The 22,969-nt window shown below is 35.8% G+C and overlaps 2 long non-coding RNA genes and 1 pseudogene across 2 annotated transcripts; all 3 read right to left on the bottom strand.

Annotated features, from left to right (window-relative positions):
- Positions 1 to 8,525: 8,525 nt before the first annotated feature.
- Positions 8,526 to 10,788, bottom strand: LOC145980763 (uncharacterized). The gene is made up of 3 exons (XR_014440883.1): positions 10,733 to 10,788; positions 8,760 to 8,987; positions 8,526 to 8,663 (listed from the first exon to the last, which is right to left on the bottom strand). It is a non-coding gene; the product is annotated as an uncharacterized LOC145980763 (long non-coding RNA).
- Positions 10,789 to 15,989: 5,201 nt separating this feature from the next.
- On the bottom strand, positions 15,990 to 18,049 carry LOC145980700 (uncharacterized). The gene is made up of 3 exons (XR_014440871.1): positions 17,956 to 18,049; positions 16,220 to 16,435; positions 15,990 to 16,100 (listed from the first exon to the last, which is right to left on the bottom strand). It is a non-coding gene; the product is annotated as an uncharacterized LOC145980700 (long non-coding RNA).
- Positions 18,050 to 19,566: 1,517 nt separating this feature from the next.
- On the bottom strand, positions 19,567 to 21,635 carry LOC145980837 (glucose dehydrogenase [FAD, quinone] pseudogene; annotated as a pseudogene).
- Between the last annotated feature and the right edge of the window lie 1,334 nt (positions 21,636 to 22,969).

Below are 22,969 nucleotides of genomic sequence, written 5' to 3' on the forward strand. Positions count from 1 at the left end.
TGCAACGCGAAAGGTTGAAATTGTGGGCACAGATTCACTTAATTAAGAAACAAATACAATATGCCAGTTTATAATGTAATCTAATGGAAAGGAAAATCAAGCAGTCTTATGTCTGGAAAGTACTTGGGTATGTGACAGTTTACCGAATCAAAAAATTTCAATTACTGTTAACACTGTGCGACAATGAAAATTGCCTCAGAACAAAAACATGTGATTCCTATGGAATTCAGTGCCCTGCTGACGATAGTGAAAACCGTTTTTCGCTATCACCTAAACTTTTCTCTGAAAACTCAATTTTATCAGCGCACGACTGCATGTTATTGTTGTCGCGGCACTTATCAGCACAGTCTGTTACTAAGGCTCGACAGTGCATAGGAGAGGAGGTGGAGAGAGAAGGGTTGAGGTATAGTAAGGTATAATGGAGTTACAGTTATTTGCATTAGTCAGTTGCTAGTGGGATCACGCAGTGTCTGTTCCTGCAGTGTGTGTCATGCAAAACCCCTAACGTGAAGAATACTGTTTGTGTGTGTTAGCGTGTTTCTTGTGTTCAGCGATGGCTAGGAAGTGTGTTAATTTACCAAACCTTTTCTGTTATGTGTGTGGTGAGTTTACGACGAAGTCCCAAAGACATCCCATTTCCCCGCTTGTCAAAAAGGCGGACGAGTTGTATTTTGAATCAAAGGTAGATGAGGGTAAGTGTTGGGCACCACAGAACTGTTGCTCACGTTACTCTTGCTATTTAAGAGGCTGGTTGCATGGAACCCACCCATCTATGCCATTTGCCGTACCACAGTTGTGGAGGAAACCTAGAGACCACATAACATATTACTTTTGTTTAATGAAACTAACTGGAATCTCAAGTAAATCAAAACACACAGTTTCATATCCAAATTTGGAATCTGCAGTGCGCCCAGTTCCGCATTTCGATTCTCTCCCAGTTCCAAAACCACCAAAGGAATGGACTCTGGAAGATGAAACAGACGATGGTAGTGACCAACCAATAGATCATGAAGATCTTGATTACACGCCATCTACATCACAGCCATTGTCACAGGCAGAATTGGCATGAACCCATTGTTCACAAAAACAGTGTGATGTTACCACCGCTCCATCTGAAATTGGGCTTCATGAAGAATTTTGTGAAAACAATGGACAAAGATGGCAGGGTATAAAATTTTTACTGTCCAAATTTCCTGCGATTAGTACTGCAAAAATTAAAGAAGGTATTTTCATTGGTTCTCAGATTCGTGACTTGATGAATGACAACCTTTGAAGAGTTGCTGAAAGATTCTGAGAAGGCAGCTTAGCTTGCCTTTAAAGATATATGCAACAATTTCTTGGGTAACGTCAGGCCTAACAATAACAGAGAACTGACAGAATACATGCTGGACTGTTACAAGGCTATGGGGTGCAACATTTCTTTCAAAATACACTTCCTGCATTCTCATTTGGATTTTTTCCCGCCTAATCTCGGAGATGTGAGTGACGAACATGGTGAGCGATTTCACCAAGATATCGCTGCCATGGAAAGACGATATAAGAGAAGATGGTCACCAAACCTTTTGGCAGATTACTGCTGGACACTCCTACAAGAAGTTTTACCATCCACCCACAAACGGAAAGTTTCCAGGACATGTTTCTAACTTATAAATACATTTCAAGCTTTTTGCAGATTTCTCGTACCTTTTCTATGTTTTGTAATACAAACAATTAATTTTGTTCCATGATCTGTATTTTATCCAGCTACAGGTTCCTCCTGTACTGTAATGGAGTCGTTTCCAAGTGTCGCGAAAGTTGCTACTTTGTTTTTCGTGAATTACAATATAATACTTACTATATGAAATATAGGCTAAGTGGTACATGTAGCATATCTTTTCCAGAAAAATTGGTACGTGATGGAACATTTCTGATTTCATTTTCGTAATCAGCGTACTTGATTTAGTAAATAACACCTTCTTTCATCTCGCGGCAAGACCCAAAGTTCAAATTTGTTGCACTGTGTAATTAAAAGTTTACTATATAAAACTCGTCATGTTTGGAGTAAATTAAATTAGGACTATTGCTCCTACTACCGGGTCCTAAGGCAATGTGTGGCAATAGAAATATAACTATACAATGCTTCAAGATTCCCATATCCAAGTAACATGACAGCCGTGTGAACAGGAATATAAGAGACAAGAATGAGAATTGCAACCAAGACATTGAGATAAGGCCACAATACGAACTAGAAGGCAGGGCAAAGTTGTCGAAACTTCGAAACAACACAACCCGCCATGATAAGTCTTGATCTTGATACTATTGTTTATACCTGTCTGTACAGATACTCTATCCGTTTGAAATCCTGTGGAAGTGTCAAACTATACACACATCCTAGACATTGATGTGTTGATGTGGATGCATGTCATCCAAGAAAGTTTGTGCCTAGGTAGATAAGTAATACTCTGAGGCAAGGTGGTTTGATTTAAATCTTCTTATTTAAAAAAAATAAATGACTGATTTAAATCACTTTAAAGAAATAATGAATAGAATAATGTATATAGAATTTGTAGACATGAGAATCAGTTTTGGTGAAAGTACATTAATCTCGCAATCATAGATTGGTGTTTATTAGGCTCTAGGAAAGGAAAGGAAACAAAATATATGTACTGATGGGTTAAACCTCATACGAAAGGACATGTATGTAAAGTGTAAATACACTTGTATTTCTCTTCATTTAAATTTCGGTAATTTTTATAGGTAAAAATAGCAAAAATTTTGGGTAGAATAATATACAAAATACTAATCATGTTAAACTGTAAATAATGTCATTATCATCAAGCTGTAAATGAACATGGCAGCTGATACTTTGCAAATTATCATTTAAAAAATCGCCAGAATTCAGATACAAGGACTATAAAAATATTTTAAGTTACAATTATATAGTACATCCAGAATGTTTTATTTTCTAACTAACCAACTAACTAACTCTCTAGCCTTCTTAAACCCGAAGGTTCATGGCTGCAGCAACACAGGCCTTCCATCTGTCTGTCCTGAGCAAGATCTATATACTCTTTTCCATCCCTACCAATTTCCTTGAGGTCCATCTCAACATTATTCCACCATCTTCGTCTTGGTCTTCCTACTGGTCTCTTACCATCAGGTTTCCCAACAAGAATTCTGTAAACTCCTCTTTCCTCTCCCATTGTTGCCACATGGCCTGCCCACCTAAGTCTTTTTGATTTAATCATTCCAATAATATCTGGACATGAATACAAATTATGTAGTTCTAAATTATGTAACCTTCTCCACTCACCTGTCTCCTCATCCCTTTTAGGTTCAAATATTTTCCTAAGGATCTTATTTTCAAATACTCTCAATTTATGTTCCTCTTTCAATGCAAGGGACCAAGTTTCACACCCATATATTACTACAGGCAAAAATTACTGTTTTATATATTTTAACTTTTAGTTTCTTAGATATTAAACGTGAAGACAAAAGTTTATGAAGAGAGAAGTAACATGCATTTACTGAATTAAGCCTACTTTTTATTTTCTCTTTAATATAATTTTCACATGTTAATATTACTCCTAAGTATTTGAATTTGGAAACTGGTTCAAACGAATTGTTATCAATAGGCTAATTACATTTTGATTATTATCAAACACTTGGTTTCGGCCTGTAAGCAAATATTTAGTTTTCTCCTTGTTAACTTCGAAACCTATCTCTTTAGCAGTTTTGAAAAATACTTTAGCATTATTCTTAATTGTATTTATATCATCCCCTAATAAGTCTACATCATCTGCATATGCTAACAACTGAGTCACACCATATATTAGTCCCTCTTTAGTTTCTTTTACCTTCCTAACAGTGTATTCTAACGCAAAATTAAAGAGCAATGGAGATAATGCATCTCCTTGTTTTAATCCATCATGAATTGTAAATTTGTCAGACATAGTAATACCCACACGAATTTTACTTTCTGTTTCACTGGTGCATATTTTTATCATACTAACAAGCTTCTTAGGTATTCCAAACTCTACTAATATATTATATAATTTATCTCTTTTGACCGAATCATATGCTTTTTTGAAATCAATGAATAGTTGATGGACATTTTGATTATATTCCCACTTTTTTCAAGTGTATGTCTGATGTGAAAAATTTGATCTGTTGTTGATCTGTTACGTTTAGCCTTTAGTCCGCCCACGTAACACAGATGTTACCAAAAAAGTATGTCCCTTGTAGAATCTGTAACACATATGTTACTAACAGGTTTAGGTACAATTATCGAGGGTTTGCCACACTTATATTTGTATATTGAGGTTGAAACACTGACAGTTCGTTCGGGAACATGTGTTTACGAAAATTCCAAATCCCCCCTTTTTTCTCGGTATATGTCACGTGTTTGGGCTCACCCAAACACGTGTTGGCTCGACACTTGACAGACACAATGCATGCTTGGTATTTACGATGCTGTTTTCCTCCAAGCTTCCAACGCTGTGATTTAGTACTGATAAGGCACACATTCTTCTTTGTGTTTAGACCTGGTGATCCAGCTGAAGTAGTGGCGGGGGGGGGGGGTAGGTCAAGGAGAAAGGGGATTGGATGAGGTTTGGCGGTGTCAGCTTTCTGTCGCCTCTATGTTAGAAGTCCAATGAAGCTTGACGATAGTCAGAGGCCAGAAGCATGAGTCTATCCAGAAGTAGAGACAAAACAAACGATTGCAAAGGCTCCCTTCCCTCCTCTGTTAGGAAAGGCCTCAAAATAAACAGTTCGTATCATATAACAGCTCATCGATTTCCATACGTTTTGCCTTATTATTCAAATTGCATTGCACCCACGAACATGAATCAAGTTTTATTCGGTTTCGGAAGGTCCATTCTTTAAAAAAAGCAAAAGTTCCGGTTTTCTCCCCAAAGTAGCTGGAGTAGAGGGGGCAAACTCCACACTTTCATGCTTTTTTCATTGAAATTCGGGGGATGCAGCCCCCGCCCGTAACCCCACCGCAGTTGGGGCATCCAAATTTTACATGGTTGCATGCACTTATGTTCTGCCTGCAAAACAAAAGTTATCCGAAGTAGATTGGTCCCATAGTGTCAGAGTTATTACGATTTTTCTCCATTATCTATACGAATTCAAATTTCCCGCTCAAAGCCTCGGCGACACTGGGCTTACTTTCGTCAGACCAAGGGGCGTACTAAGGGTTAAGTCCACATTGATAATCACCTATAATTTCATTAGCATATGGGGTTAGTCTTGCTAAAAGAATGTTAGATAATATTTTATATGTTGTTGAGAGTAGAGAAATTCCACGGTAATTATTGCAGTTCATTTTATCACTTTTTTAAAACACAGGAACAATTATGGATTCTTTCCACTGTTGAGGGGTTTCTTCTTTATTCCATATTAAACAAATTAATTTATGAATTTACCATATTAACGAATTCCCACCATATTTAATTAACTCAGCTGGTATTAAATCAATTCCAAGTGCTTTGTTATTCTTTAGCCTTTTCCCTTTTAATAGCATCTTTGACTTCAGTCAAGTTAGGTTCTGAAACTAAAGGTTCTGCTGTGTGTACTTCATCTACTTCTGATTTATCTCCTACATGACCATTTAAAAGGTCATTAAAGTAGTTCTTCCATCTATTTAGAATATCGCTTGGGTCAGACAAAAAATTGCCATTTTTAAATTTTCTCAAGTTTACTTTAGGTTGCCACCCCTTGCTAAATTCATTTACAAAATGTTTTATTTTCACTGGAAGAAATGTCACTGAAATTGTTATAGTTTCATTAACACACACAACAAACATTTTCATAATAGGTTCATATACCTACACAGTATGAGAAACAGAGAAATGTATATTTACATATACTTTTTTATTTGCTTTAATCAAACTGTTGGAATATTTTACAGGGCCGTTTACCAGAAAAAGCCTTTCATTATAAATATATATATATATATATATATATATATGTACGGTGTCAAAAATATACAAGCAATTTTAAGCGTGTTTTCTTTAATCGATTTAAATAAAGATCATCAAAATGATTTTTTACATAAAAATCGTAATTTTTGTCCACCCTGCTCTGAGGATGAGAAATGATGATTTGAATATAGCGTTTGTGTTAAAAACGTGGATATTTTTCAACATTTTAGACACTCTGAAACCAATATGCCGCATTAATAAACGAGCGTGTTGTGTGGTTGATCCACGTTTCCGCCAGCAAGGGTTCCGGGTTGGGGTCCCGTCCCGAGAATGTGTGTTCCTTGTGTCCCTTCGTCAACTTCATCTAATCGTCCCAGTTGGCTACAATTGGCAGAAAGCGAAGCAGAATAAGATTTTTTTTAACAAATATATAACCTAACAATTGAAGTTTCAAAGTACCGTGCGAAAATGTAAGCGATTTGTAAAGAGCTGTACTGTGAGATGAGCAAGTAACACGCGGCAGTATTTTCAATAATTTTACTGTTGCATTCAACGTGCATTTAAGGAATGTTTTTTTTTTTTTTTTGTACGTTTGCTAGTGCAGAGGTAGTCAGTCACCAGTTTGCATGGCGTCTTGTTTGAATTATTGAAACTCCCATTACGTAAAATAAAGCAATGAGCATGGCGATGGAGTTTTTATTTTGCGATACTTATGCATTCCACTTTACAACATATCTTTGACATTATGGAGTTTCATCTTTTACAATGATGTGCTTTCCTTTTTATTCTTCCGATAAGATACTTTGTATGGACATCTGAAATAAATTTTATGTTACTGCTCATTATTGAACGACCTATCCAATGAAGAATTTAATTGGTACTACGTTGATAAATAAAGCTTTAATTTAACATTATTATAATATTCACCGTCAACGTGCAGTGTTAAAATGACGCATGCAATTCGAAATATTGACGAACACGATTAAATTATGTCACAGGAGGGCACTTTCCTACATGAAGAATAGTGGTATTATAAAGTTAACAGTTTTATCGAAAAAAATTCCGATATATGGGTAAACTTACATTGAATTATTTTTCTAACAACTTAATTTTAAAAGAACATAATCTATAATTGCCGTTTTGTGGAAATTTGTGACAACCTCCAATCCTAGTCACACTATTATTCATGAACATTAAGAATGCCTTATGTTGTACATAAGTAGGCGAATAGTTCACACAGCACTTAGCACGTAAATGATTTATCGAACATTTGAATACAGATTGAATTATTAATTTTATTTATCGTTGCATAATAAGTAGAAAAGCGTTAATGAATATCATTGATTAGGCCTTGTACGGACATGTTAAACCAACTGATCACAAACTGAACTATCCAATCAGGATAATATTTGCAATATTGTGTAGAGTGTTTGTGAAGAATTGTTGTTCATCTCGGTAGGGAGAAACAATATTTTTAAAGGTAGAGTTTGTGTAAATTTCTCGTCTTCCTGTAATGACTGTAGAAGTTGAATGCATCTATGAAACACTACGGAAATATTCTTTATATGCGCCAGTGTTGCATTACCCATATAGAAAAAATATCAGACAAGAACTGAACACACTAAATCTAGTACGAAACTGCGCATTTCCTGATTTCGGGTGTTTTTTTCTTTATAAGCAATAAACCCATTTTTGGCTTCAGATAAATTGAAATTGTAATTATTCTCCTATTTTGCTTGCTGGAATTATAATCAATAAATGAATTAATGAGTTAATTTTGAGGTGTGTGTGTGTGGGAGAGGGGGGGGGGGGGGTGCGTCGACACATATGGCCATTTTGCAACTTTCAAAGTATACGGGGAAATACCTAAATATCTAAAACCTAAGAGTAAGGGATGTAAAAAGCCCTCTTATGAGGGTTGAAGTGCAAGGTTTTCAAAGAGACCTGCACAGGACTCACACAACACATTAAAAAGGTAAGAAGACACTATAAACTTCCCTACAGACAGTGTAAAAGGCCAACGCTTCTCAAAAAGCTTAAAACATGGTAAAAACGCTGTCATCGTCTCCCAAAATGGATAAACAGTTGGGAAGGTTAAAAGTTTGTCTGAGGAAATTGAAATCGGCACATTCGACCTTATCAGACAAACTTTTAACCTTCCCAACTGTGTATAACATTACATACACGACATATTGGAGGGTTTAACAAAATTTTATTATCGAGTATTACAAAAATAACTCCTTTCTTTTGTCCTACAATGAAATAAACAGTGCAACTTTAAAAGGAAAGGCGGGGTGTGGTCCCTCGCGACGTCTTTTTCAAGAGGGACCGAGTAGATGGCCAATTGCTTTAAGGGTTGATTTTTGATCTTGCCACCAAAGAAGTATCTAAGTTCGAGTTCCGCTCTGGCCATGGGTGCTCTTTGTGAGATCGTAGCGATTAGCTTGAAGTGGTAGAAAGCGACTTAAAATAGCAAAAATACAAAGTTTTCAAGGCAAACTTGTTATTGACTGAAATCGACTTGCATTCTCCTTCCACACAGGCTTTTGCAGGAAAACTAACATTGAAGTACTTATTGCATTACGTACCAGGACTTAATACAATAAAAAACATTAATGCTTGATGGTAGTATTTATTGATTCATTTTAACAGTGAAGTACAGTGAAGGTAGACTTATTCTTGATATACAGGAAGCATAGAGTATCTTCGTTGAGACAATATTTGATAGAAGAAATAACACAGTATCAATATTTCCTGAAACGAAACAGAAGTATAAAATTAATATCTTACGATTGCAGTTACTACATAATGATTCAATAACAAAAAGTTAAAGTAAAACAGATTACTTACTAGTTGAAGACTTTAACCGTAGAATCCGCCAAGACCGTATCCCAGACCGTAGCCTCCAAGACCATAGCCTCCGATGCCGTAGCCGAGACCAAGACCGTAGCCTCCGTAGCCAAGTCCGTAGCCCAGACCGTAGCCTCCCAAGCCATATCCCAATCCAATGGCTCGCTTCTCTCTGTTAGCTTCTTGGGCGAAAGAAACAGCCAAGAGAGCGAAGAGGGCGAGGAGAGCCTGCAAATAAAATATGATATAGAGCTTTTTGTTCTATTGTTTGTAAGAAACAACATTCTTACTGTGAGTTATTTGGCTATGTGAAAAAGTTTTTGTACATAAAATAAAGAACATATGCTATGGTATGTTGTATATTCTCTGAAAGTTTAAAATATTTCACCTCATTTAATTTCTTGGTGGAAGTTTTTCTTGTTTTTAACATAAATCTGCACTCACAAGGAAAGTGTAATATTCTCATCATAATTTAATCACTTTAGGTCCTCTATCTACTGCGGTACGTATGCTGTATAGCTATGTTTGACATAACACTATTTCTAATTTTATGCAACACGAAACACAAACCTATTTTACACAAGAAAAACCTAGATTAGAAATTTTAAAAAAAATCTCTCTTCTGCAGACTTCCCACACAATATAATGACACAATATATTAATTTATTCTCCTCGGAATATGCCTTTCGGTCTTCCATCAGAAGAAATGCTCGTAAATAACATCAAATAATGCCATCTTTTACTTATTTTTTGTTAATTTGTTAATCATTCCTGTGCTCGTTATTTTGTTGCTGTTTTGATTGTAATTTCAGTGTAAAATAGCCATCTGTGTTGTATCTGAAATTTACTCAATAAATAGATATTCAGAGGAAATTGGGGATTATTCATTGCGTTTCCCAGTATAGATAGTGTTTAGGTTCAAGTTACTTCCTTCTAGAATATTCCTATTGGGCACAGATTAACTTACTTTATATTTAAAAACAATAAACGTCTAATAGTTGAATTTTCGAATCTTGTTAAAGTTTGATGAAAATTATAATGTCTCTTCTGAGTGAATCAATGGTTTCTAGAAACTTCTTTTTAGAGTTTTCGATGTTTGTTTCTCACTATTTTCAATTTCATTAAAAAAGGATAGCAATCCTGTCCGATTACAGACGTTGGCACAAACTGACTTGGAAGAAAGTGAAGCTACCTTTCTACAAGACTGCGTAAAGAACACACCAGAAGCAAAATTATGTATGGGCACTCAATGTGTATTTGGTTTTCATCTCAATGATATAAGTGCAGTGTAGCATAGAATATAATGTTTAAATATATACATTTACCATAGAACCTTTTATGTTTGAAAGAGTAAGAAAATATATAATATTGTACGTATAGTAGGGGTGTTTCACTCCTAGGTTCGGCAGTAAAATAATAATTAAGGAAATTCTATTTATTCTTGAAAGATCAAGCCTATTCAAGTATGTTATACTACTGGAGTTTGATCTTCGTACAATAAAGAGTATTTCCATAATAAATCATTTTCTTAGTCAATCTGGAAGTGAAACCCATAGATATCATATTGTTATTAAGTTTCCAACGGATGACTGCGCTTACACAACTATTCTTGGAATACTTTCGTTTTATTTACTTGAAAATAACTTAGTCTTACATGTCAATTAGACCTGAATTTAGGATACTAGTTACTTGGACCACTTCGCCATATTTTAAGGCAATACTAAATAGAAATGCTAATTTGAAAATGTCATTTGTTAGGAGTTTTATGAAACTGTAAAAATTACACCTTCTCGTGTCACATGGTCCAACTAAATTTGTGTTCTGGGTAAGACCAGACATTTCAGTTCATAAATTAGAGCTTGGTCCCAGATAAAATCTTCTTCAGCAAAATGTGTGTAAATTTCTCTCTTCGATGAATGAAGAAGTAGTACTACAAAACAGATATGAAAATAATTAAATTTTTAAGCACTTACCAAGACCTTCATGTTGTTCGTTAAGTTCGTTGCTTTCAGAAAAACAATGTATGTGATGAGCATCATACGCCTTTTATACTAATGCTAATTACGCCAGAGAGTGAAATTTTAATTTCCAGGATGTTTTAAAAAAACGTTTTCTCTTTTCATTACTTCCAAATATAGAAAAAGTTTCAGACAGAGAGAGCTTTTGCAGATCCATAAATATTGAAGTATCAGAATACAGGATGTGAGCTTTTGATTGTGAAAATCATTGAGTTGTAGGATAATTACTATATTTTTACGACAGGAATCATGCTCACTGAAGATAGCATGCATTAGGTTAATAATTACTTAATGAAGACCATCCTCTTTTACTTAACGATATGTGCAAAGGCTGTGTTATTCTGACGAGTAGTAGATTTAACGATAAAGTTTAGCAACGGTGTCCATTCCTCCCAAAGGCTAATGGTGCGTCGTCCAAGATCATGTCATAATCGCTACAAAGTATTTAATTACGATAGTGTGTCTATTTCTATCCTATTGTCGACCTCCGTGCCGGAGTGGGTATTACAGGCGCTACGTGCCAGGAGTCGCGGGTTCGAATCCAGGAATGGGCATGGGTGTTCTTTGTGAGTGTCCCTTCATGTCATAACACATTCTCATCTCATTGGAAAAAGTGGCAGAAAAGCGAAGTAATGTAAACCAAATCAATCAAACTACTATCTTATTACTGAAAGTCACTTTTTAAGGTTTACTGAACACTTTATTTGATCTCCCCACCCCTAAATTGTTCCTTTTCTTCATCTAACGAATTAAATATTGTCCACCTAGTGGCAAAAGTGACTTGGAATCAGCTAATTAATTACTAAGGAAATATATTCTTGTTCCTCCCTTCACCCTGCTTGATCACACATAGTCAAGGTGTAAATTTCTTTTACATATATTTTAGAAAAATATAGGCATGTTGAATTTTATATTATTTTAAGGGATTCTGACGCGGAGTATGCAATTAATCCCCTCTGTGGGCACCACTGCTTTTTAGGCTTATTTTAGTTGACCAGATTTAATAATAGAAATAGATGTAGTGAAATTGAGTTGTCTTATAAGTTTCACTAATATTTTCTTATCTGAAAATTCCTGTGTGCGGACACACACACACACGTATATGTATGATGTTAAGGAGGGAAATTGAAAGTAAGTCTACATCTATATTTGCATTTGTTTAAAAATTTCACAACCGTGGCAGATATTTAATAGGACGTTGTACTTAAAAACAGTGACAAATCAATGTTGTTACCACACACAGATTGAATAAATGAGACTGAAACATCTGTGTGAAAACTTTGACACACACACATATTTTATTTACTTGAGAAATCCTGAATACAAATCAGATTAATGCTAATAATTAATGTTCATTATATTATACAAAAGCTGAAAGTTACGTATTTCAAATATTTATTCTCATAGACTCTTTATATTATTGAAATGTTACTTTAAACTGAGATATACTTAGTATTAAACTCATGTTCTCAGTGTTTCCATAAAAAAAATCCATCTTTTTTTACATGATATAATATGTATATCGGTCCACATCAGTGACGGACATAAGGTCCCCGCAAAAAAAATGTCAGCTGATCCTTATTCAGGGTGGCTACTCACCAGGAATAACTTGAATTCCTGGAATTATGCGTGAATTCTACTTGAATTTTTCTTTGTAGACGTGAAAAATTACAACTTTTTTAATCCAAATCCTATTCACATTTTATGCAAATAAAAATTATTTTCGTAAAATATTCTTACTCGCTTCGCTCGCAATTCCTGCTTTTCTTAGTCTTATCAAGTTTATAACCATAGCTAGGGGGCGGTGGGATTCGGCCCTGGGCGCCGAACTATCTAAATGAAAAAAGTTGTAAAATTGATTGATTGATTTGTGGTTTTAAGTCCACTTTATGTACAGAAAGGCTAATCGGGACTGGACCTACAGTTTAAAGTGGGATCAGAACTACTGTGCCATGTGTTGAAAAAATAATTGAAATCGTTTGTTCGAACACAAATGCTTTAGCACCAACTTCTACCCCCCTTTTGCATAATTTACGAGTATAATAACGTCTTTGATACTACTACTACTAATACTACTACTACTAATAATAATAATAATAATAACAACAACAACAATGTTGGTCCCGGCGGGTTCGAATCCTGGCTTGGACATGGATGTTTGTGACTGTCAATTCATCAATTTCATCATATCACACATCCCCATCTTCGCAAATTAGCCAAACGTGGTACAAGAAGCGAAGTAAAATAAACAAATCAATAATGATAATCATTATTATTAACACTATTTTATTAGTAGTAGTATTAGTACGTTTATCCTGGCACTTTCTCCCCGCCCGCTCAGACAGAAATTCGTGGTTGCGCCTCTGTAAATAGAAACTCAGCACCTGAAATTAAATATTTTAATTATATTACGTATACCATTTAATTGAATTATAATTTTTGGATGTTGGAATCACCTAGACCCTTTATATTATTGCGTGTGGGTGTTGAGAGGCGGTAATATGTAAGGGTGAAATAGAGAAAACATCTGCTTGATTTTTTGGAGAGTTCGCCTTGAAAACCGGGAATTATACTCGAATTTGATCATGGTCCTAGAGTAGCCACCCTGTTATTGTATAATTTACCGTTGAATTCAAGGGTGCCAAGATTTTTCTTCCAAAATTTGATTTATTTATTTCTAAGACGTGAATGAAGTGCAGTATTGCAAACAAAAATCGGATATTTTCTGCTGTTTCACTTAGAAGTAAACAAAATGTATTTTCAATCAATCAGATTGGTGAATTTCATCATGTGACTAGTGACGGCACCAGAAATAAAAATGAATAGTTAGGGTTAGTCACATTTAGTATACACCATTCAAAAATACACATTTGCGGCAAATGAGCATTTATTTATCTAGTTTTTCTTCCTTTTTTCTGGAAAGAATTCTAGGGAGCATATCAGTTAACCCAAGGTATGGCCGCCTGCCCCTTCCTGTAGGGCCCCCACTGCGTGTGAGCTACAAAAACTGTCGTTCTTTCTTCTTTCATCAATGTTTTGACGTGGACCGAAGGGTCGGTGATGTTTTAGGCTTTGTATAGTGGAAAGTACTGTTTGCTGCTTCCAAATACGTTAAAAATAAATGCATATTTCAATAGGACAGGTGACACCTTATAAAAATTGGATCCCATAATATGACCTAAAGAACCATAAAAGGAGTAAAGTCATAGTTTTAAAATTTAAAAATTGTTATTTTTTTATCTCAATATTTCAGCATACCTAGTCCTGATCTTTAATATTGTTTTACTTCATCCTACAGAAATATACCATTTAGAGGAGGCTATGAAGAAACTTTGATTTCTTCTTGACCCTACAGTTATCATGCTAATGAAAATGGTAAACGAAGAACAGTAAGCACTAAATCCTTAGTTGAAAGGCTAAAAACCTACTGAAACTGGTTTAGGTGAGAAATTATGACCAGTTTTGAAGAAACCGTGAAGTTGCGTTTATTTCAAAATAGGACTTATGATCTTGATGTTTAATAGAATACAAGCTATACACATATCCCACTATAGTCGCACATCTAAAGTTTCAACTAAAATTAAGACATTTACTGAAGACAATCAATATCAAAAGTATTAAAAAATTGATTCGGAAATAGTAAATTTAGTTTTAGAAGCAAAAACTTCACTGTAAATATTGGAAATAAAAAAAAAAATAGTTCAGGAGATGATACGTATCTCCATTCTCAAATCCGATAGCTTCCATTACACTTGATATAGAACTAAAGTGGAGTGTGCATGATACATCATTTGGTTAAATTAAAGAAAGAAGTCATACAGAATACACCCAATACTTTTCTGACTGATGCATGGTATGTTTCAGTTTGAAACACAAACATGCATAAAGAACATAAGGTGACACTTAGGCCGTAATTAAAAAAGAAGGATATTTTTGGTTCTTAAAGCAAAATGCAAATCAATGAACGAATGCACTTAACATACAACAGAATGGAGTTTGTTTATACAGCACCAGCATGCCATCATGTCATCATCAGTGTGTTTTGAGTAAAATATGTTGTTCTCTTAATTAACGAGGAGAATGAGTTTTATATGCAGACGTGAAAAATACGACTTTCTAGGCAAAGTAATTTACTAGCTGGAATACAACAGGATATTCTACCCTTCCTCATTCCCTGCAGTCGGTGTTTGTGCAAAAGTATTCTCTAGAATTGATTTCTCCATTAGAAAGAAAATTAGATTAATCAAACTCTGTGAATGTATTGAGAATGTACCTCCTTAGGAAATATAAAAATTAAACAAAATCAGTGATACTAACTTTTTTGAAAAAATGTTCAAAATTTAGAAATTTTAAAGTTTTACTCCTGGTAGTGTTTTTCCAATGTTACATCTGACTTAGAAGCAGAGATAATAAACATATAAGTGTTTTTTTAAAGAACTGTAGTTTTAAGACTGCCGGAAATCGGAAGCAAGTGCATTTTTTTTTCGAAAAAAAAATTGCTGAGGAGACATAAGGGAAGAAATGCTGCAAATCTGGTCAAAATTGGAGGGTGTGGTGATCAATTGAAAATTTGCAGGTGTTTTAGTATGGAATGATACGTATACACAATTATAAATATGGTTTTTCAGAGAATCATGTCACCTACGATAAAAGGAACCTGATGTTCTACCAGCGACAATTGGATTGATGACGACTTGCTGAAGGCCCTTGACGTAATAAGCAAGAACTTATGAGATAATCAACGAATTCTTATTCACGAATTCCAGATAATAATTACACATAAACCATAGTGTTGAAAACAGTTTAAAAAAACTGTTTGTAATTGGATGACATCTTTCTTATCTCAGAATCCTGACTTGTCCATCTCTCCCGTTGAGCACGGTCTATATGGAGGCCATTACTATATTTTTTATAATCATTAACAAACTTCTTTGTATGTCTCTCTTATACTGATAAAAAATGGAGCCATAGTATTGAGGCGACATATAACAACAATACACAATATAATATTTACTGTATTAATGATCGTTATTATGTATCGCCAGAATACGGAAGGTATTATGTTACCGTTTTTTAATCAATACGACTGTCAATATCGCCACTGTCGTGCTATATATTCTATTCATCACTTAATTCGTAGAGAGGATCGACCAATGCCTAGGAGAATATTTATTGACAAATGTTATAAAATGTTTAAAATAATAAGAATATATGATTTTGCTAATTTATTTTACATTACTATCCATTATTTACAAGTAAATAATTGAAGAACGTCGACAGTTTCATCCTATGTTTGAGTAAGCTGTTCTGTAGGCAACGTTTCCTGAAAAAAGAGAAAAATGCGTTAAAATTGACATATGGTGATTTTCATAAATTAGTGCACAATGTATTGAATTCTTCTGAGAGAACATAGTTAGAGTCTACATGCAAGAGTATGCTTACCATTGAAGAAACTTAACCGTAGAATCCGCCAAGACCGTAGCCTCCAAGACCATAGCCTCCGATGCCGTAGCCGAGACCAAGACCGTAGCCTCCGTAGCCAAGGCCGTAGCCCAGACCGTAGCCTCCCAGGCCATATCCCAATCCAATGGCTCGCTTCTCTCTGTTAGCTTCTTGGGCGAAAGAAACAGCCACAAGAGCGAAAAGAACGAGGATTGCCTGTAAAGCAAAAATATGATTTTTGTTTCTTTGCGCCACCACATTCTAATTTCGCAAGTGTACTCTTTCAATAATCTACAATTGTAATTCTTGATATGTGAGATATTGCGTTAGAATCTGTGTAGCGAATCATGTGTATATTATGCATTCCATAAACAATTATTTTTCATTGTATTGAAGTGATTTAATAATTATTAGTGTTATGTTATCCGTAATATCAAAAGAGCAGTGCAAAATGAACTGTGGGCAAGCTTTAAGAGCCATAGTAATGGAGACTGTAACACTACAATTCGAAGTATTTGTACAGTTTAAAATAACTTATTGCATTTGGGAAAAATTCAATGTAACACTTCGAATATTAGTTGTAAACATTGAGTATGTTTTTTAATTATGTATTCTGGGCTACTTCATATTGATCACGTAGGGTTATATTCTTTAAATAGAAGTGGAAAAGTTTCAATGTTAATGGTACTTTGATTCAACGAATGAAACTAGAATGCACATTAAAACAAAATGTATTGATTGTATTGATTTTACCCATTCATAGTCGTTACAACAGACAACTACGGAGTACTTCAGTGCAAGTTTATAAACAATAAGTCAATTGCAAGGTTATACATTCAGAAAAAAAACCATTGTAGCTGTAGTACATTTATGCCAATTTTAATTGCTTTGTTTTTTTACTTTTAATTCCTAATATGTACTTCGTAGTAATGACATGGGTGTGGCATTGTATTGTCGCATATTTCATTAATTCATCATTCGTCTAACGTCACCATTAACCTGGAGACGATACGGTTAGAAGATAGAGCTAGAGAAGCGACGTAAAATAGCCAAGACAGAAATGAATATGTATTTTGTGTCCTTAACAGAAAAAATTAAAACGTTAAAAATTAACTTACCAAGACAAAACATGCTCTCTAGATGTCACGCTAGTTCGAGTATGATAAAATCCATACTCATGTATCAGAAATTTACTCAAACCATCTCGTGCATCTAGGGCCCGTATCCACATTCATCTGAACTTTCCACAGTGTAGCATCCAGTTGAATTAGCATATTTAGTTGAGCTGTTATAGTTACATTAGAAAATAGACATACCTAACCTACTCACGCATGCATCGACAAGCAGAAATATACATGTGAATAGGTTAGGCAGTTTATGTTTAGTTTATTTCTGCTGTCAGATCCATAACTTAGTAGGTTAGGCAGGTCAGGTTTGTTGCTGTTCGCATGCATGGCCGAGATGCTATAGCTGTGTCTCTAGCCGTTTGTCTCATTTTCACTTCACAACATATAGTAACCATGGTTATAACATATACATTAGCGGAACATAAAATCATGGATCATTCAATATATATTATCTTAAGAAACAAAGACTACTGGAATTGTAATCTTGTAATCGAATAGACATCATATTTTTACATGCAACTTTGATGGTTTATTACTTCATCATTGCCCCTTAATATGATTTAATATTCTACTATTAAAGGTTCACAGTATTTGAAAGTGTATACTTACCAAAACCTTCATGATGCTTCTGTGTTGGTGCAGAGCTAACTGATAGTCGTGATGAACATCGAACACTTTATATACTTAGTGCAACTGAGGAAATGTGAATCTTCCAGGATGATTCTAGCACTTTCCCTTACACATTATCAAGTTGTGGAAGTTCATTAGCAGTAGACCTTCAATGATTAAAAATAATCAAAATGTAATTTGTACTAATTTTGGAAAGTGAAAAGATTTTTTCTTCGCTTGGGTAGTTGCTCAATTGCCGAGTTCCTAATTTTTTAAACCTGATGAATTTGTGCGTGGTTTTGTAATGCAAGTGAAGTTCTGACCTTTGTTTCTGTGACTCACTTGAAGGTTTTGGTAAATCGGAAGTTGTAATTTCAAAGATATTGTTATCTAGAAATAATGCAGTGGGGCACAGAAAATACATTGTAATTAAATCTGAAAAATTAACAAAATATATTAGAGAGGACGTTCAACACTCTAAAAGTTGGGATAAAAATGTCTCATTACCTTGCTTCATCGAATTTGCTCATAACTTAACTTATTCGTAATTTAGCAACAACTCATTTTACAATTTGTGCCTCAGTTATGTGCTACTAGAAACCAGTTATAAGAATAGAAATAAGCTCTTTGTAACTCATGTTACAAGCCCATCGAAGTGTAGGACAAAAGTTCAGTTACATTAAATTAAATAACCTTACCTAACTGATATTTCTAATAAGATTAACCATTTATTGTTACTTGACGCCACCAGTACATAGTATTCATGTTGCACATCATACCAGTTCCTGTTTGATATTAATGTTCTATGTGAGACAAACTTTATTCAGATTCAATTTTTTTGTGGTTTCAGAAAAGGATTTCATTTGCACGTTTTGGCATGTTATGTGCCTTATTCTTCCGAGAGGTTTCCACTGTCCACAATAATTTACAAATATATGGTAATCTTAAATTAATTCTAAACTTAGTGGTCAAACAGTTCTTTGAGAGTTAAGACCTACCATTCCGACTAGAAAAACACTACCTTAGTGGGATGCATAAGTATTACATGACACGTTGTCCACCACCATGTTTATTCTATTTTATTGTACTCCGTGAGATCTTCGTAAATTGAAACATATTGTCAAACAAGCTGGCGACAAACTCTGTACCAGTATACATAAAATCCCAGTATTTATAAATCCACATAGGGATCAAGAGAAAATGTAATGAAAATAGTCATAGACGATTTGCCGAGCATCCCACTGCACACAAGGTTACAGAAATGAAACATAAGCGTTGTTATTTTGTTTCCCAGATCTTAATTATTTTAAACTATAAATTAAATATGTTCGTTCTCATCAATTAACTGTGAAATTATGACTGAACATTTGTTTGTTACGAATGTCAAATGTTTACAATATACCACATTATTTACACTTTAGTATAGTGAAGCACTGCTTCTAATGAACACTGGTGTCTTGTGTAGTAGTTATTACGGTTCCTTTAGGAGCATTAAGAGTGTCGTTAGTCATCAATTTTATGAACGGCCATAATTAAATTGGTAGTTCAACTTTAAGAACCTTGTGAGATGCATTATTGTAGAATATGCTCTCTGCCTTCGATGAACACGGATTTTTTTTGTAAGATTGATTTCATTAACCCGTCGCCTATTTGTGCCATTAAGTTAACAGCGAAAGTGGAAGGAAACCGCGTTGGAAGTTAAAGGGAACGTCTGTAGCATTCGTTTAGGATAACATCTCACGAAGGGAGCCTTGGAAAACTTAATGGTAAACTTCTCTGGCTGGACAACCCAACAACTGAACACTAAGTCAATTCTTGTTCTGATGGCTTGGATTTCACTCAAGTTAATGAAGTGGAATCCATTCCTCTTTTATCATGTCCGATCCCTTTTCACCAATCATCAACACCGGAGCATTCGTATGGCCACTGATCGCAAGAGGGATTATAGAAGCGTCGATAATTCTCAACCCTTTAACGCCATTTATTTTTAGTCTAGGGTCCACAACAGAGGTACTATCCCCAGGGGGACCCATCTTGCAAGTACCCACTGGATGATAAAAGGACAATGTGTAGTGACGAATTATACACAGCCAATACTGTTGAGATCCAAATGTAAGGTCTTCACATCCAGGGAGTGTCTCAGTTACCAACTGGGCTCCAATTTTCTGTAAGGACCTGGACTTAGCTAGCTGAAGAGCAAAATCAATTGCTTCCAGCAAGATGCTCACATCTTCAGGGTCGTCTAGGTAGTTAGCATGTATTAAGGGAGGATCGTAAGGATTCTTTGATCGTAGGCGAATTGTACCCCGGCTACGGGGATGCAGGACTATTGGTCTAACTATGATGCGGTTGTAGTAGCATAAAGGTTCTCTCGGCGTTGCACCCTCTGACGTGTTAACGACAATAGTTTCCACGCTGGGGTCGAACCTAAGCTCTATGTCGGGGAAACCTGGTACTTTTGAATATGTTGACTGGAGGAAAGCGACAATACTTGAAGGTCCTGTTGCTGATAAAGGTCCTTTCCTGTGTTGCTTGTACTCCTCCAAGTCCCTCGTTCTTGTTTCTGCAGATACGGGAAACGAGGCGGTGCGGGTGAGAGAGAACACAACGCCACCTGTTGACACGTGATCTTGCAAGTTGTCTCCTACTCTGAGGTCCTGGACGACTGGTATTCCGAGGCCTTGAAGATGGTCCTTAGGACCAACACCAGAAAGCATAAGGATTTGCGGAGTGTTGATGGAGCCTGCTGATAATATGACTTCTTTCCGTGCCCTTGTGACGTACGTCTTACCATCTTTAGTGTATTCCACACCGTACGCCTTCCTGGTCGTATCGTCAACGAGTATTCTAGTAACTAGAGAGTTCTTAGAAACATGGAGATTGTCACGTCCTCTGATTGGTCCAATGAAAGCTTTGTTGGTGCTGTACCGTTCACCGTTTGAGGATGTAGTTTGGGATCTCATGACACCATTTTCCGTCTCCCCATTCACATCTATACTTGGTAGCCCCAGAATCTCTTGAATACTTTCCATTAGAGCCTTTACATTATCATCTGCATATGGGAAACGTTCGATTGGTTGATACCCTCCTATCGAGTGGTAAGGCGACGCTGCAATGTCGGGATCCTTGTTGTCTTCAGACTTGAGAAAGTACGGTAGAACCTCCTCATAGCTCCATCCACTGTTTCCGAGACAGGACCACGTATCATAATCCTTCTTGTTACCACGTGTGTAGATCATATTGTTTATCGCGCCTGTTCCTCCCATGACCTTCCCACGAAGCCAAGGACAAGTCATGTTGCCTCTGGACAAACATGCAGTGGCCTGGAACTCACTTCTGTAATTCCAGTCCAGGTCTCCGTTCGGAAGAAACCTCATAACTCCTGGAATCTGAGCCACTGGAGGCTCCTCTCCTCCAGCTTCCAGAAGCAGCACCTTCCAGTCTGGAACTTCCGTCAGCCTGTTGGCAACCACACAACCTGCAGTCCCAGCGCCAACCACTATGAAGTCGTATTCTTTGTCGACGAACTTCACACTCTCAACTGATTTTTTCTGGAAGCTCATGTCCAGGCTTTGGATAATTTCCAGGAAGATCATCATGGTCGAGACGCAGCAGGAAGGGACGTGTGTGCTTGTGTCGCATTTTGTGAGTGCACGAAAGATGGCAGGTGTAGCTTCCATTGTCCAATAACTGAAAGGCCAGAATAAACTAATTATATTCAAAATTAATAACAATTTCATAATGAGTAGTTGCGTGAGCTTTCTTTACTAACAAACTGAATAGTACACTGAAAGTACCTGTGTATTTTCAGTGATAAAAAGTACCAACGCTCTCTGTCTAGCTTTCCTATTCTTTTTTGTCTTACAATATTACCTAGGTATTATACAATAATTTGTAGAATGAAATTTCTGGTAGAAAGTATTACTCAAGGTAGAACAGCATATTAATAAATATTGAAGAGTGTTTGCATGATAATTTCTGTCAGTTTATTTTCATCTAGGTTTTGTGATTTTTTTTCATACTAAGCACTGATATTTATTTGTGTAGCTAGGTCTTTTTTTAAAAAGCAATTGCATCCTTTGGTATATTGAAGAACTAAAAATTATTGAAAACCAAACATTAGGAAATTATTATATCGCACTCTCTTGAGTTCTGGAAACAAATTGTATTGGGCTAAAATAAACAACTCAATACTCAAACACAATTAGTAAGAATTATACAGTTCGTAAATTATTTTTGGTTTGATAAGTATATTTATTAACTACAACATCGTATAAAGCGTATTAACAATTTGTATCTGAACCTTATTAAGGAAAATCCACATGAAAACTATCAAAATTATTTTCTCAAGTTCAATTTAATCTTGTTTATAGATCAGGCTTCTTGAGCTATTACAGCATAGTATAACATATATCGATTAGCTCACATACTTATCAATGGGAATGAATAATCGATACGGTATACTCTGTCCCGGAAATCTCTGGAGCTAGGCCGCACATAATGCTAGAGAAGGGGAGAAAGCGAGTGGGCGGAGCGAAGCAGTACACGCTGCTGCAAAGGCTGGTAACTGGATCGTTTTTCACCTCCACGCAAACCTGTTCCCTCACTCTTGTCCATTGCGCAGAGACTTGCATTCTTTCGCTCGCTGCAGAGATTCCCGGGACAAAGGATACAGGGTGTCGCAAAACTCTTTCAACAACGCTTCGGTGCTGGTAGATGTAAAAAAAACAAGTAACTTTTCCCTTTTACCTCGAAAGCGCTTAGTTTCTGCGCTATAAGCGCTTAAAATCTATCCTGTACGTATGCAACCCAACACAGCAAACGCTTGCTGTGACATAACTACCAGGGCAGGGTTGCCACTAGCGTTCCTCGTTAAGAGAGACGACTTGAAAACAACAACTTTGGAGTCTTGCCTGAGCAAAATCCAAAACATTAATGTTACTTGCGATGTTGTAAGAAGCATTGACAGTGTTTATAAACTGACCAAGACAAACAATGGGCAGAATGAAATTCA

This window comes from Lepisma saccharinum, chromosome 28, assembly GCF_977018435.1.
Source record: "Lepisma saccharinum chromosome 28, izLepSacc3.1, whole genome shotgun sequence".
In the NCBI taxonomy this organism is placed as follows: Eukaryota; Metazoa; Arthropoda; class Insecta; order Zygentoma; family Lepismatidae; genus Lepisma; species Lepisma saccharinum.